This window comes from Myotis daubentonii, chromosome 3 (assembly GCF_963259705.1).
Source record: "Myotis daubentonii chromosome 3, mMyoDau2.1, whole genome shotgun sequence".
NCBI lineage: Eukaryota > Metazoa > Chordata > Mammalia > Chiroptera > Vespertilionidae > Myotis > Myotis daubentonii.
Window position 1 is genome coordinate 52400697 of NC_081842.1, and position 16980 is coordinate 52417676.

Sequence of the window (16980 nt, forward strand, 5' to 3'; positions counted from 1 at the left end):
GAAACATAATTTTTAAAAGTTGATCTTAGTGCCTATCATTTATAATTGTAAATCTGTAGGATTGTACTTTTTGTGCAGAATAGTTTACTAGTGATTTTGTGCTTCTTTGTGTTTAGGTCTTCATAAGGTCTGGAAAAATGAAATGTGAAGCATACTGTAATATAGATCAAGAATAAAATTGATTTTTCTTTCTTGCAAACATAATAATCCTGAAGTAAACCATGCTGAGTAATGAAAAAAATTATTTTTGGGTTTGCTATTAAAAAAAAACTGAACATCTCTGGGATCTATGTAGAACTCCTAGACATACTGAAAACTTAGAAGTATAATTCTCCTGAAAGTTTTCTTCTGTTCTTTTTTTCTTCTCTCCTCTTTTCTCCCAACCCCTCCTCTCATCCTGGCCCTTCTCTACTTTGCTGCTCTATTTTTTTTACATACCTGTTTACACTATTACTCTGTTTCAATATGCAACTACTATGGAATCTTTTTTAATAGTTTAATTTAATCAACAATTTAAACTCAGCTGACTACCAAGAATGCACTTTACTCAACTAAAATAGACGATGCTATGAACAGTTGAGACCAATTTTGAGCATGTGCATGCACAGTGACCACTGCAACAGGATGGTCATCCGCCAACAGCAATAACAGTTTCATCTAAGCTACATCCTGCTTTTAGCTATTTCATAAGAAAGTAGTGACTAGGCTCCCAAAATGACCCATGAATGACCTTTATACTCCCACAACAGAGCTGAATTATACGTCATATTAAGCTAGCCTGGGTTGTGCAGCAGGTAGTCAGGTAGGAAGCTCCTACTTCCTCTGCCTGCTTCTTAATTTTTAATATTCCCCAAACCTCCACTTCCTCTGCCCACTTCTTAGCTATTAATTTTCTCCAGGCTTTCTCTCTTTGTAACACCACCAGGGCCCAAAGATGGCACTATTAACCTATCTACTGTGGCAACTACCAATCAGTTCTTTCAGCACTGATCTCATGAGCCCCAGTTACACAGATTCAAAGATCTACCATATGGGTTTGTTAGGTTCATTTTATCTTTCCTCCCACCACAAACAACCACCAATTTTCTCTACTTAATGAATACAATTTGCCTAAAAACCCATGCCAGGAATTTGGAAGTCATCCTACACTCCTTCCTAACCCATACCTAAGATACATCTCTAAATGTTGTAGGCACCAGAAACACTAGAAAAGGTGTTATTTGACAACCCCCTGAGTTGAAAGAGAGGGCTGTCCCCTCCTTGGTTCTTATCAGTCTCCTGAGAAAGAATTCAAATGAGTGACCTCAGATGGTGGTGGTGTAGTAAAGCAAATTTATTTAAAAAATAAAGCAAATAAATGTATTAAAGAAGCAAGGCAAACAAATTTTATCAAAGTATTTCTGGCTTAAGAAGTACAGATGGGCTTCCCAGCTAGTCTGAGAAGTGCTACCTGGTAGAGGTTTGGCTTTTTATACTTTTCTGTTGTCTATAGGTTTAAAATTCGAAGATAGGTTGAATATCTAGGTACAGACTAGATCTTGAGGTCATCCTTTTACTTTATTTATGGCTCTCCCAGAATTTATGAGAAGCATTTGACGATTTTATCTTGACAAGCCCCAAGACTGCTGGCTTCTCTGTTTAAACAGTGAGATGAAAACTCCTTCTTCTTTCCTTCCCTCTCCTCCTGCTGCCTTGGCAGTTCCAGGGTGATTTATGCTATGTATTCTATGTTTAGGGAGAAGAGGCATTAGAACTCTCCCTCCCTTCCTGTATTCTATGGTTAGTGAGGAGAGGTATTAGCCATTTGTTCTCAAGATAAGGCTCTGCTGCAAACTGGCTGCAAGCTGCCTAAGCTGTTTGGCTTTATTTAATTTCCTTGTCTCAGTTTCCCTATTCCTCCTGCCCTGGAATTTTCCTAGCTTCTCACTATTCTGTAACATAAGTAACAAAATAAAATACAGTATGGAGCAGATGTGAGGAGTGGGCATAGTTCCACTTACAGGATGACCCATAAGAGTCTGGAAGTCTTCCTGACTTAGTTCCCTGAAGTGTTCCACTTTTTAACTTCATCCACTCCTGCACAGTAGCAGCAGTGAGAGCTACTGGCAGAAACAGAGATGGAACTGGTGCTACAGCGACCTTATGGATCACCTGTTCTTCTTGGATTGAAAAGTTATGTTTAATTTTTGTAAAAAGTTACATTACAGTCAATTTTTCATTACTATGGACAGAAAGTTTCACCAACATGTTCACCAATGAACTTAAAACAGTGCCTTTATCCTCACTAAGTAGAATCTTGAAATCTAACTCCAGATTATTGCTTGATTTAGGAAAAGGGAAATTAATCAAGAAAACCAAAATGTTGACCAAGTATCCTAATACTACAAAATAAGTCTGTAAATAATCAATCAGCATTCTAGCAAAAATCACCACTTGTGATTTCATAGAAAGTCATTTGTTAGAATGTCACTGTCTTCATGTGCCAAATTCTGTGCTAAATGCTGGAGATTACAGATTAAATGTCTAACCTCAAGGAGCCAATTCTAAAACACAAGTCAGGCAAGGAAGCAAACATATATCACACAAAATGGATGAGTGCTGCAATAAAGTAGGTATCATGGGAGCAGGGAGAGGAACAGGGGAGGGAGAGGAGGAGAGAGGACAGAAAAGACTTTGGAGAACGTGAAGGTGTGAAGTACTTCAAGCAAAAAAGCGGTCAAAAAAGGGGAAATAACTGAGGGATGTAATCCAAGCAGAGGAATTACCATGCAGAAGTACTGAGTGAGAAATCCTAGAAAATGTCAGGAATACAAGTTACTTAAACTGTTTAGAACACAGGGTAGCCTCTGGGGAAAGCCCAGAAATGGAGCTAAAAAAAGAAAAAAGATTATTATGCTAAGAGAAATAAAGTCAGAGAAAGACAAATACCATATGACCTCACTTATATGTGGAATCTGACGAACAAAATAAACTGACGAACAAAATAGAAACAGAAGCATGGATACATGGAACTAACTGACAGCTGTCAGAGGGGAGGGGGCTTGGGGAATTGGATGAAAGAAGATGAAGGGCTTAACCAAAAAACATATATACATAATACATAGACTCAGACAGTGTGAGGATAGCCAGAGGGAAAGGGGGTGAGGGTATGTGGAGGTGGGCAAAGGGTCCCCGGGGGATAAATGGGAATGGAAAGAGACTTTGATTGGCGTGGTGGACACATAATGCAGTGTACAGATGATGTTTTACTGAATTGTACACTTGAAACCTGTGTGCTTTTGTGAATCAATCAATGTCACTCCAATAAATTCACTTAAAAAATAAGTAAATAAGAAAATAAAATAGCCCGGCCAGTGTGGGTCAGTGGTTGAGCATCAACCTGTGAACCAGGAGGTCACAGTTCAATTACCAGTCAGGGCACATACCCGGACTTGTGGGCTCGATCCCCAGTGGGGGTTGGCATGCAGGAGGCAGTCGATCAGTGATTCTCTCTCATGATTGATGTTTCTATCTCTCTCTTCCTCTCCCTTCTCCTCTGAAATCAATAAAGGCATATAAAAATAAAATAGCACCTATACCACACACAAAAATATGGGACAGGATCAGATTATGATGAGGGCCTTATTTAACGTGAAAAAGATATAGATTAATCTGTATTCAATGGAGATTCTGAACATTTTCCAACTGAAAGAGACCCAAGGCCAGACCAAAGGGCCACATTCCAAAGAATACAATGTAAATGATGTCCTCTAGACTTGTGCAATGCAGCAGCACATTTTCTAGGATGGCAGAACTCATTAATCAATACATACCCAGAGTCTAGCCCAGTGCTTGACACATACAGCAACTAAAAAAGTATTGAACAGTTAGATGCGCCAACACAATTCTAAGGGCATTACCAAGAGGCCCTAAACTTCCTTATGACCAATAGGATCATAACTCTTATGCATTACAATAATTGTAACTGCCACAACTTTTAGTGGAACATCAGGGTCATTCACCGTGGGCTGCACCAGAGACAAGAAAGGATTCAAAGGAAACAACACATTAAGATGCTTTTGAACCTGACTAAATGAAGCAGGTTATTATATTCTTCTCCTTACCAAAAAATGGACAGAAAACAACCATAGGTTAGCTCAAAAGTATTCATCAACTGACTATAAGACAGTGGTTAACTATAAAAAGCCTATTTCAATATCAAAAGGATCCATGAAATAAAATTTTATTTTAACTAAGAATTTGATAGGTTATTCTAGTCTTTCAAATAATTAACTGCTCCAGACACCAGTAGGCTACTTACCTGTAGTACTTTAGATTTTACTTAGCAAACTAAATTATCTATACTAATAAAAGGGTAATATGCTAATTAGACCAAATAGACCGGGCGTCTTCTGGACATCCTTCCAGACAAAGCCACAGGGGCTGTGAGGGCCGAGGAGGGCAAGCAGCTGCGGTGGCTGCAAGAGCCGAGGAGGGCCAGTGGCTGGCAGTGGCAACAGCAGCAGGGTGATGGGGGTGGCACCTTCCCCTGATCGGCCTGGTCACCTCTCACAGAGTGAGGCCAGACGGCAGGGAGCAGGCCTACGCCGTCAGTAGGACATCCCCTGAGGGCTCCCGGACGTAAGAGTGGGCAGGCTGGGCTGAGGGTTCCTCCCCAGCAGTGCACGAGTCTTTGTGCACCGGGCCTCTAGTATTATTATAATTGGCATTTAAATAAGAATTCCATCTCTTCTGATTGAGAAAATATAAGGAAAAAGAATTTTTAAAGAGAAACTTTAGGAAATTACAGACAAAAGTTAATTATAAATAAGCTCAAAAATCTGATGCCTTAAGAAGCTCAAGCATAATCTAGAGATGAATAAAAATCTTGGGCCGAAACTGGTTTGGCTCAGTGGATAGAGCGTCGGCCTGCGGACTGAAAGGTCCCAGGTTCGATTCTGATCAAGGGCATGTACCTGGGTTGCGGGCACATCCCCAGTGGGAGATGTGCAGGAGGCAGCTGATCGATGTTTCTCTCTCATCGATGTTTCTAACTTTCTATCTCTCTCCCTTCCTCTCTGTGAAAAATCAATAAAATATATTTTAAAAAAAAAATCTTGGATCTATGAAGAACCAGTAACCTATGTTTTAAAGAAATCAACACAGCCCTGGCAAGTGTTGCTAAGTGGTTAGAGCATCAGCATGCACATTAAAGGGTTGTAGGTTCAATTCCTGGTCAAGGGCAAGTATGTGGGTTGCTGATTTTATCCCCAGCCGGGTCTGGCTCGTGCAAGAGGCAACCAATCAATGTGTCTCTTGCTCACATCGATGTTTCTCTCTCTCTCTCTCTCTCTCTCTTCCTCTTTCCCATCCTTCCACTCTCTCTAAAAAGCATGGGGAAATATCTTCTGGTGAGGAGAAGGAAGGGAGGGAGGGAGGAAGGGAGGGAGGGAAGGGAGGGAAGAAAGGAGGAAGGGAAATTAACCCAAAGGCCACAGAAGTAAAATAAAATTTCAATTCTTCTTTTTAAAGAAAAGATTAATTTCACTAATCAGTATTAATGAAAATAAGGTACATAAAAAGTCCTATTGAATACATACAATTAAAACTGCTTTTTAATTTTATAATGTGGTCAGGGAGAGAGACAATGGGTAACAGTAGCACAGAGAAGGGGGGGGAAGAATGTAACACACACACACCCAGAGACACAAAAACACAAAAAATACACATAAAATGTACACCAAAGATACATGAGATTAACATTGTGAGTTTTTAAGGATATTGTTATCAACAATGCAAAATCATGGTATTTTTGCTATGAAAGCCTGAATAAAATATGTCATTATTGCCTGCTGCTCCACTAAAAAGGCAATCCTTGCCCTGGCCAGTATGGCTCAGTGGTTGGAGCATCAGCCTATGGACTGAAGGGTCTTGAGTTCAATTCAGTGGGGCACGTAGCTCAGTTGCAGGCTGGATCCCCAGCCCCTGGTTGGGATGCCTGTGGGAGACAAGCAATCCATGTGTCTGTCTCTCTCTCACATCAATGTTTCTGTCTATCCCTCTCCCTTTCACTCTCTCTGAAAATCAATGGAAAAAATATCCTCAGGTGTGGATTAACAACAAAACAAAAACAAAGCAATCCTCATACACACTCCTCTCTCTCTCACACACACACACAACTTGTTTTGAATATGTTAAATTAATATATATATATATATATATATATATATATATATATATATATATGGCTAAGTGACCATTATGACCAGATGACCAGATGACTGGCCAGTAGCTATGATGCGCACTGACCACCAGGGGGCAGTTCAACAAGGAGCTGTACCCTTGTGGTCAGTGCGCTCCCACAGCCAACCTCCTGCAGGCTGGCCAGCCCCAATCGGCCAGGACCCCACTTGTGCACGAATTCGTGCACTGGGCCTCTAGTCCTATCTAATAATAGACAAACATGGTAATTAACCATACCTCCGACACGCTTCCCATTGGCTAATCAGGGCGATATGCAAATTAACTGCCAACCAAGATGGAGGCCGGCAGCCAGGCAGCTGAAGCGAATAGGAGGCTTGCTTGCTCTAGTGATGGAGGAAGCCAAGGTTCCCCGCCTGCCGCTGCCGGCCTCTGAGCAAGCACTCTAAGAAACAGTGTTGCAATTATAGAAGCTAAACAAACCCCAGAAACCTGCTTTCAGCCAGCCAGGCCTGAGCTGGAGTTGCAACAGTGTTTCAATTATAGAAGCCAACAAACCCAGATCCCTGCTTTCAGCAGCCGAGGTTTGAGAGCTGGAGCCGAGCCTCAGAGCAAAAGCCGGCTCTCAGTTCCAGTGACAGCCACAGAAGGTACATAAATCCCAGAATTTAAAAATAAAGAAAAAAAGGAGAGGTTGGGAGCTTCAGTCACCAGCCAGCCTGAAAACAGTCCTCAGCCCCTCACCCAGACTGGCCAGGCACCCCAGTGGGGACCCCCACCATGAAGGGGGTGTGACCAGCTGCAAACAGCCATCATCCCCTCATCCAGGCTGGCCAGGCACCCAAGCGGGACCCCCACCCTGATCTGGGACACCCTTCAGGGCAAACCAGCCAGCCCCTACCCATGCACCAGGCCTCTATCCTATATAGTAAAAGGGTAATATGCAAACTGACCCTAACAGCAGAAAGACTGGGAATGATTGGTCACTATGACACACACTGACCACCAGGGGGCAGATGCTCAATGCAGGAGCTGCCCTCTGGTGGTCAGGGGGCTCTCACATGGGAGGAGCTCTGCTCAGCCACAAGCCAGGCTGATAGCTGCCAGTACAGTGGTGGTGGTGGGAGCCTCTCCTGCCTCCTCAGCAGCGCTAAGGATGTCTGACTGCAGTTTAGGTCTGCTCCCCACTGGCAAGTGGACATCCCCTGAGGGCTGCCGGGCTGCCAGAGGGATGTCTGATTGCCATCTTAGGCCCAATCCCCCGGGGAGTGGGCCTAAGCCAGCAGGTGGTCATCCCCTGAGGGGTCCCAGACTGCGAGAGGGCACAGGCCGGGCTGAGGGACCCGTCCTTAACCGCCCCCCCCCCCCCGAGTGCACAAATTTTTGTGCACTGGGCCTCTAGTATATATATAAAAGCCTAATATGCTAAGTGTCTGACAGATCAGTCGACCATTTGGTCGACCGCTCGACCAATCACTATGACTCGCACTGACCACCAGACCAGGTTAGCTTGCTGCTGGGGTCTGGCTGATTGGGACTGGGCAAGACAGACGGACACGCCCTGGAGCATTCCCATGGTCCCTCCCTGGCCGGCCAGCCCCATTGGCCCCAACTGGGACTGGGCAAGATGGCCCCAATCGGCACCAATCACTGGCCAGGCCAAGGGACCCCACCTGTGCACTAATTCGTGAACTGGGCCTCTAGTTACTAATAAAACAAATATTAAATTACCATTTACTGAGCCTCTTATTCTCAATACTCTGGTAAGTTTTACTACTTCCATTCAGCAAATGAAAAAACTTAAAAAAAAGAAAAAGGTAAATGACTTGACCCATACTGCAGAGCCAGTAAGTGATGAGGCTGGAATTCAAAATGGCTTGTCCATGGCTCTGAAACCTGCATGCTAACCGATATACCATGCACTTTGCCAGTGCATCCTTAGCCACCATAATGTCTTTTAAAAGACTGTGTTTTCACAATTGTTTTTTCTATTTGGTTCTCTGATTGAGTGATATTTTCAACTCTTGTCTTCTGATTCACTGATTCAATCCTCAGCTTCCCCTAATCTGCTGTGTATTCCTTCCAATGTGTTCTTTATTTGAGTCACGTCATTCTTTATCTCAGACTGTTCTTTTTTCATAGTAACTCTATCTTTTTTCATGCCGTTGAGCATTTTTTACCATCATTATTCTGAACTCTGATTCAGGTAAATTTCTTATCTCTGCTTCACTTATCTCTTCTTCTGGAGAATGCTCTAGTTCTTTCATTTGGGGGTTGTTTCTTTGTCTCCTCATTATGGCTTTCTGTTTGGGTTTGTGACTATGTATTACGTAGATCCTCTATACCTGTCAATCTCTAGGGCAGAGCAGTGTTAACGGCTGTTTCTGACTAATTAGATCAGGCAAAGACTCAAAGCCTCCAGAAACCCCCTCTGCCTACAGACTGATAGGATTGCCAGGCAATCGTCCTCGGGTGTGTGAGGTTTTCTTCAACAGGGTGGGGAAGTTGCTTCTGCCTGGAGACTAACTGTTATTTTTAATCTCTTAAGTGGCCTGAGGGCAAGGTGTTTTCCAATAGGGTGTGTCGACTGTCTTCCCCCCAGGCAAGGCAAATGTCTATGTGGGAAAGATGTCCTCCACTGCATGAGGGATTGACTCAGTCCAGGAAACTTGGGGTGTCTGCCTTCTGAGCTCTATCCCCCAAGTCCCCTGTCCTGGCTTCTGCTCTCACAGCTCTAGTCCTCTTCACCCTCCCGCTTCTGGAGCACAGGTAGGTGGCTCCACAGGGAGTTTAATGCGTTGGCCTTTTAAGAGGGTGCCTGAATTTTCAGCTGTTACTCCCTGGCAGATAGCACTCCACTGCTTTTCACAACCAGATGTTATATGGGTACCCTCCTCAGTTTTGGTGTGTCTGCTGGGGGGCCCATCTTGGGGGTTAGATCCCAGAGTTCTCAGTAGCAACCCCCCCAGAGCTGAATTATCTCTCCGAGACTTCAGTTGCTGCCTGTGGGTGCCCGGCCAGCCCCTCCTACCAGTCTCTATGCAGTCTCCACTTTTGATCCTCAGGTACCAGGGTTCTCTCCTGCAAGTTTTCTGTTGATTATTCAGGAAGTTTTTCTGTATTTTAATTGTAATTCCAGTTTGTTCCTGGGATCATGTCCGTGCAGCATCCACTTACTCTTGTCGCCATTTTTAATCTCTAAGACTTTTTTTACTGTGCTATCCCAAGAATGATTAGGTTCAGACACTTTAAATTCCATGTAAAGCATTAACAACTTATACAGTTCTTTCAAAATAATGAAGATTTTGTTAGTTGTAAGGAAGACAATTTTTTTTAATTTATTTCAGAGAGGAAGGGAGAGGGAGACAGAGACAGAAACATCAATGATGAGAGAGAATCATCAACTGGCTGCCTGCTGCACGCTCCCTAGTGGGGATTGAGCTGGCAATCCAGGCATGTGCCCTGACCCAGAACTGAACCATGACCTCCTGGTTCATGGGTTAACGTTCAACCACTGAACCACAGCAGCCAGGCAGGAGGACAACTCTTAAAAACACTGAAAGTAGCTGAGTATCAACCCAGAATTATACAAAGTATCAACAGTTCCCCAATATTCCCAATTTTATTGCTTAGCCTTTTAATTATGCTAGGTTCTTTGTGTGATATAACCCTGGGGGGAGAGCTGATTTTCATAAATATCTAGTTTCTTTTTCCATTATTCACAGTGTAGAGTCACATTATATATGCATTTAATTATACCCATTCAACTATCTGTGCTGCAAGAAAGGAAAAAAAAGAAAGCGAGAGAGAAAAATACTTTAAATAATGGTGGCAGGGTGCCTGCCCTACATCCTTGCACCAGAGTAAGCATGCAATGGAGAGTAAATGTTCTGCTTTTCAACCAATCTAAAGACCTATTCACCTGTCAAACGGTATCTCACATAGCCGACTGATTATGATCCAGCTCACGAAAAAAGTAGCCTGTTCTAAAAGCTGGAGGAAAAACTGACTGTGCGAATTGAAAAACAATATATCAGTTAACCATTTTTTCAAACTGGTGCCTTCCTAAAGAATTGTTTCAATGGTCATTTTGACAAGATTTTTAATATAAGTGAGAATTTAGGCCCAAAGCCCCCACAGAAAAGGTGATTTCACTTTACTCAGTTCTTTAAATCAGGAAAAATTAGAAACCAAATCATTATCATTTATATCAAACTAAGCTAATAACTAATGTATTTTTCAACCTATTTCAGAAATATAAGAAAATTAAAACAGGGATACATATGTGGGAGTTATCCCATGACTATTTTTAAATAACTAAAAATGTAATAGAAGTCCATCAAGTAATCAAAAGCAACCCTTAAAAGTTGGTTCTCAGTAGGAATAAATAAAACACACACACACTGAGTTTTGAGATATGCCATTACTAGAGTACAAAATAAAGGAAAGGGTGAAAAGAACACCCAACTAAGAGGAAGCTTCTAACTCCAGATACTTTAGTAGCATCACTTACCTCTCCAGATATCAGTTACCTTTTCTGTAAAAAGGGACTAGTCTATGACCTATCTATGATAATTCAGCATTATTATTTTCTAACTCCATACATCTTTATTTCAATGTCCAACTCACAAATTCCTTTGTGAAAAACTAAATAAAATAGGAGTCAATTAATCTAACTTGCTATCATTGAGGTAGAACTGTCTTTCATATAACACAACAGTTATCATTATTTTATTTAAAATTTCTGAGAAAGATTCTACAGACATCAGCAAGTTCCATATTATGTAATCAGGAAATTCTACTTTACACAGTTAACTCACTTTTACCCAGAAATTTAATTTCTTACCTAACTAATATCTGAGTGTCAATAGATCACTTAAAAACAAGATCCATAGGGAATAAGTGAGAGTCAACAAGAGAGAAATTTTGATTAAGAGATTAATTATAACTAAATCTATCCCATCTCACACATATAAACAGACTTCAAACATAGGGTGCTTCTTACATTCTTAGTTCATACTAGTATTAGTGACCTTTGGTGATAGGAAGAGGCAAAAGATACAGTTTCACCTGTACCTTGAAAAGAACATGCCTCACAGTTGTTTCCAAAGGTCTAATATGGCCTCTTTCCTTGGGGAGACAGCTTGTGATACATAAGTCCTTTTTTTAATTGGCAGTCTTAAAGTCTGCTATTTGAGTTAATGTTTTACCATCTCAGACCTAAGAAAGGCCCCAATATGAACCTTTGGGTCAAAGATGTTACTAGATCTGGTGTTGGGATAGTTCTCTGGAGAACTGTTCTATGGAAACTTCATCAATCCCTATCCTCAACTTTGCTCATTCTCAGACATCTGATTATTTGAACAGCTCTCCCTTTCTTTCATTCCATTTAGTCCCCTTCTTACTGATTACCATAAAGTAATTTTTTAACTCACTATTATAACAAGGATCATTTTGTCCAATTACCATTTTTCATGACATTTCACATTACATCTATTTTTAATCTTACTAATACAAATGTTTCTAACTCATAACTTTTATAATTACTTATTACCGTTAACTTCAGGACATTCTACCTTATAAATACCACCAGTTTTTCTCCAGGTTAAATATGCCCAGAACCTTTTACTTTTTTACCTAAATCTCAAAATATGTGCCCCAATTCTGATCCTTCCTTATTTCTTTACTCTCAAAATATGAAGATCAACAAAACTCAAGTGAGACTCTAATAATTACTTCCTTGCCTCTTGCATGTTTCCTGCACAAGCCAGGATAGTTAATTAGAACATGGTTTTTTGATGACTACAGATTTACTCTCTTGATAGGCCAGTTAGTTTCATTTCAAACAGACAAACTATGCTCTAAAACAAAAAACTAAATCCTATCAGCTATCTCTTTTTGTCCACTGCTTTACAGAGAGAGTGGAAGGGAGGGAGGGAGAGAGGTGCAGGGAGAGGGACACACATTGCCTCCTGCACAAGCCCTGACCAAGAGGCAGGGAAGAGAACATGCAACCCAGGTATGGTCCAGGGGGGATGCTCTAATCACTAAACCACACCAGTCAAGGCCCATCAGCTATCTCTTATCTGGATTTAACCAGAGGAGCTAACTGGCACATTCAGGATATGTCTGAATCCCTGGAACCAACATTCTAATGATGTATCACATAGACATCAGACACTGCATATCCTCTTTTAGCTCACCACTGTATATCCTCTTTTAGCTTAGCACTGTCAATTGTTTTAAAAATTTTATGAGTGTTGTCCAATTTATGGCCCCTTCACAAGGTCTCCCACTTAGTACTTATATAGTTAGTTTAGGTTACCAATTATACCCATGAACAGAATCCAGCTTTAGATAAACCAAGCAATCAAGATTAATTTTGAAATTCTATTTGTCTTCCAAGATTTTAGAAATTAACAATCACCTTGTTGTCATTTCCACCTTAAAGTTCTTATTTCCACCACCACCACCCAGACCACTGGGAAAAAATACAGAATAAAGACAAACTTGCAGAGGATGCCCACATATCTGACCATAACCCATTTCTTAGAACTGCTATAAATCTTAGGAATAAAGTATATTCACATTTTAAGACCTTATATTCACAGTGGTTGCAAAATCACCATGGTACACAAGCACATCTTGATGAAGTGAATGGAATGGAAGAGTGAAAGGAACTACTATATATTATGTGACAGGTAGAGTATTGCTTTCTTTACATTATGTCCTCAGCTAATCCTCAAAACTCGGAGGTATAAGTATTCTTTGTTAACTAAAAAATAAAGGAATAAGAAAAACAGAGAAGTTAAGCAACTTAGAGTATAAGGGACTTTGAAGACAGCCAGAATCCTAGCTCTGTTACTGTAGGTGACCAGGGGTTTCTAGTACTAGGTTTACCAGGTTAAGTGTATGTGACTCTGGGCAACCTAACATCTCTGAACATGTTTCCTCTTCTGTAAAATGGAGTTTAAGTGAGACACTTCATGTCAAGTGTATATTTCAAAACATAGAATATAGTAAGCTTACTCAATAAATATCTCAATATAGTAGCACTGGTCAAAGTCAAACAACTAGCTAAGAAAGTCAGAAATAAAATTCAGGTCTGATTCCCAAGTCCATGCTTTCTTTACTACAAAATGCTATAGCTGCAAACACACACTTATTTTTTTTTAAATATATTTTATTGATTTTTTTTTTACAGAGAGGAAGGGAGAGGGATAGAGAGTTAGAAACATCAATCAGCTGCCTCCTGCACACCCCCTACTGGGGATATGCCCGCAACCAAGGTACATGCCCTTGACCAAAATCGAACCTGGGACCCTTCAGTCTGCAGGCCGATGTTCTACCCACTAAGCTAAACCGGTTAGGGCTGCCAACACACACTTATTATCCACATAAGAATTCATTCTTGAAACATGACATAGATGGGAAACTGATGCTACCTAAATGAGATAACTATTAATGGCTAACTAAACCAACAGAAGTATTTTAGCTCTAATATCTAATAAGCCAGAACCAAGTAGAAAACTCATCAGAAGATACTGTTTAGACATCCAGGATTTGCTCTAACTACTATAAAATTATTTTCCTCTGTAGAAACTTATCAAACCAACTAGAGGCCCGATGCACAAAATTTGCAATAATATTTAACGTTTCTGCATTTTAAAATTCTAACTTAAAATTCTGACTCATAGATCTAAAATGGTCATTACACACACAAATGTTCTCCTCGTTCAGTTCAGAATCATGTGCAGGAAACACTGGTTTGTTTCGAGGTTTACGACTCCAAAATTTGTGCAAGGGGCTCAGCCCCCGCTGCTGAGGCAGCTGCCTCTGCCTTGGCGCTGTGGCTCAGTCTGGAAGGTCATCCAGAAGGCCATCCGGAAGGTCATCTGGTCTAATGAGCATATTATGCTTTTATTATTAAAGACTGTAAATTAAAATTTTTAAGTACCAGAGGTACCCCAAATAAGTCATCCTGATTGTCCTGGACAAAGAAATCAGCCCTCCTACTACATTATTTGAACACTGCATCAAATTGAAAAATCTCAACTTTATTTTCAGAATAAACTACTACTTAATATTGTTATTTATTTATAACTGTACTAAGTGTACTTATAAATTGAGACAACCAAACAGTATCATCACTTTTCCTACCCAATCCCTTGACCCAAAACAAGCTTTGTGGTTGTAACAATGTTTAAAAAATGTCACTTAACAATCTAATGCTGGGGGGGTGGGGGAGGGTGTCTAATGTCGGATAATGCAAAACCAAGGATAGTAGCAAAAGTAAATTTCCAAAACAATTATTAATAGGCTTACTATTTCAACCAACTGAGCGACACTGGCCAGGGCTCAATAGGCTTACTATTTCTAACAACTTCCAGGAACAGATTTGCCTTTAAAAAGCGTTGCTAAACCTGAATGGGATGCCCACATACATTTATTTTGGCAACTGTAGCCTATTCAGCCAGGCAACAAGCCTCTTGAGAAAAGAATGCCACTTATATTCCAGTGAAACATGTGCCTTGGTACAAAGTTTGAGTTCTAACCAAAGGTAGAACATTTTTACTGTGTGATCACCCTTCAAAAGACAATCAAATCAGAAAACCTTCACTTTAGCCACAAAGCTTTTAGAAAACAGTGTTCATTTTTGCAATAATACTTAACGTTTCTGCATTTTAAAATTCTAACTTCTGACTCACAGATCTAAAATAGTCATTACACACACAAATGTTCTCGTTCAGTTCAGAATCATGTGTAGGAAACGCTGGTTTCTGTTTCGAGGTTTACGACTCCATACCCATTCATTTTGCACTAATATAACCACTAAATGGAGCTCGAAGACACTGATGATTAGAAGCAGTTAATTGTGTGAGTAATGCATACCTCCTATGTCCAGACACCGAGGGCCAAAGATGTTTCTGTCAGATCTATGGGAAGAGGAAACAATAAACACCTGTCACAAAAGGGGACGCCACTGTCCATTCCCAATCCCATTCATTGGCCAGCACCTCCCACCCCCAAAAGAGGGGCTAAGAACCTAACTTATGAGCCTCCTGGGGAGAAGGTAAGGCCAGCTCCGTATTGGAGGAAAGGGCCTGGTTTTTCTAACTAGCCCTCCCTGGGAGAATCAAAGCGAGAGGGAGGCCTTAGGCAAGTCACAAGTCATTTTTTCCTCTCGGGGCCTCGCTCAGTTTCTCTGGAAAACACGGCGATGAGCAGGGAGCTTTACTGCTCCGAGGCTAAGGGCGAGCTCGAGAACCCTGGAGTCGGCATCCGCAGAAACCAGGCATCCGCAGAAACCTGTCGAGCGCCCTGCCGACACCCCACCTGCAACCGGGCTTTCTCCAGGGGCTGGGGCACCGACCTACCCGCGAGCCCCGGCACCGGCGCGCCCTCCCCCGGGCAGCGCGTCCACACCAGGCCTTCGCACCCACAACGTGGATGCCGCCTCCTCGCCTCACCTGTCCCAGGCCGACATGACGGTCCCAGACTCCCTCCCGGTGCCACACACACCTTCCCCGAGAAGTGATGTCCGATTGCGGCCCGAGCGGGCTGACCATAAGCTCACCTGGCACCCGCCACCCCCGACAGACAAGCCCATTCGCCTCCTCCAACCTCCCCCATCACCGCCATCCACCCGCTCCCAGCCCCGCTCGCCCAGCCCTCCGGCGCCCAGAGCAAGCCCCGGGCCACTCACCGGCCGCCGCAGCGCCGTCTCCTCGGCGGCCTCCCGGCTGGAGCAGCCCAGTGGCCACCGGGGCCGGGGCCGCGGCCCGCCGCTGTCGCCGCCGCCGCCGCACCGCCTCGCCTCACCCCAGCCCCATCGCCCTCGGCCGGCGCCGGCGGCCGCGGGTCGCTCGGGCTCGAGGCGCCGCTGCCGCCGCCGCCGCCGCCACGCGCTGCGGCTCGGGGTGCGGGGAGGGAGGCGCCGCGGCGGGGCCCGGGCCGAGCCGGGCTCAGGGACGTCCGCGCTGTCCTCCTCGGCGCCCGCGGCGGCGGCGTGCAGCCGGGGCTGAGCGAGAACAAGGGAGGGTGGCAGGGGGAGACCGGCAGGGGAGGGGGGCGGTCAGCTCTTGACAACGGCCTCCCGCCGCCAGCGACGTAGCGATCCCCCCTCCCCTCGGCGGCGGCGCTCGGATCACGCTGCGGGGAAGCCGGCGGGCGGGAGGGCTGGCGGGTGGGGGAGCGCGCGCGGCGAGCTCGGGACTCCCGCGCCGGATGTGAGGTCACGTGGTTGCCTCAACCCAGCGCCGAGGGCGGAGGGGCGCAGAGGGGACGATGGGAGGGGCGGGGCCAACGGCGGTGGGCGGGGCGGTGCGGCAGGCCCCGCCCACCCCTCGCCTTTTTAGAGCCCCCCAAGCGGGAGAGGAAAAGCAAGCGCAGAGCTGGGTGTTGGGGGGGTTACTAATAAAGAGTGGATTTGGGGGGCCGGGGTTGGGGGCGAGAGGAGGTGGAATTTGCCACCTGGCCGTGCAAAGGGAAGATCATAGTCCAACTCCTCGCTTTAGGAACAGGGAAACTGAGGCCCAGGGAGGAGCCAAGGTCAGGGAGGAAGCATGTGCTACCTTGATGGAGGGGAAACCAGATCCTAGCTCCCAACCCACGTATCTTTCATTCCTTAACAGCACCCCATACGCTCCAGAAACAAACAAACAAAAAACTACTATAATTCGCATGTGACAACCGGCTGGGCACGCCCTGCCTGCCTCGGGCGGAGAACTGGGAGGCGTCCCAAGTGAAAGCTCCCACGCGCCCACTAAACCGTCTCCGGCGGGAAGGAGTTTCTTCCGA

The 16980-nt window shown here is 43.8% G+C and overlaps 1 protein-coding gene across 3 annotated transcripts in view; it reads right to left on the reverse strand.

Moving 5' to 3' along the window:
- Positions 1-16032, reverse strand: part of ATP13A3 (ATPase 13A3) — a 107844-nt gene extending 91812 nt beyond the window's left edge. For all 3 annotated transcript variants that reach the window (XM_059687430.1, XM_059687431.1, XM_059687428.1), the window contains exons 1-2: positions 15887-16032; positions 15073-15116 (exon numbers count right to left, since the gene is read on the reverse strand). The gene's annotated coding sequence lies outside the window, so the exon portion shown is untranslated. The remainder of the gene's footprint in view (positions 1-15072; positions 15117-15886) is intronic.
- Between the last annotated feature and the right edge of the window lie 948 nt (positions 16033-16980).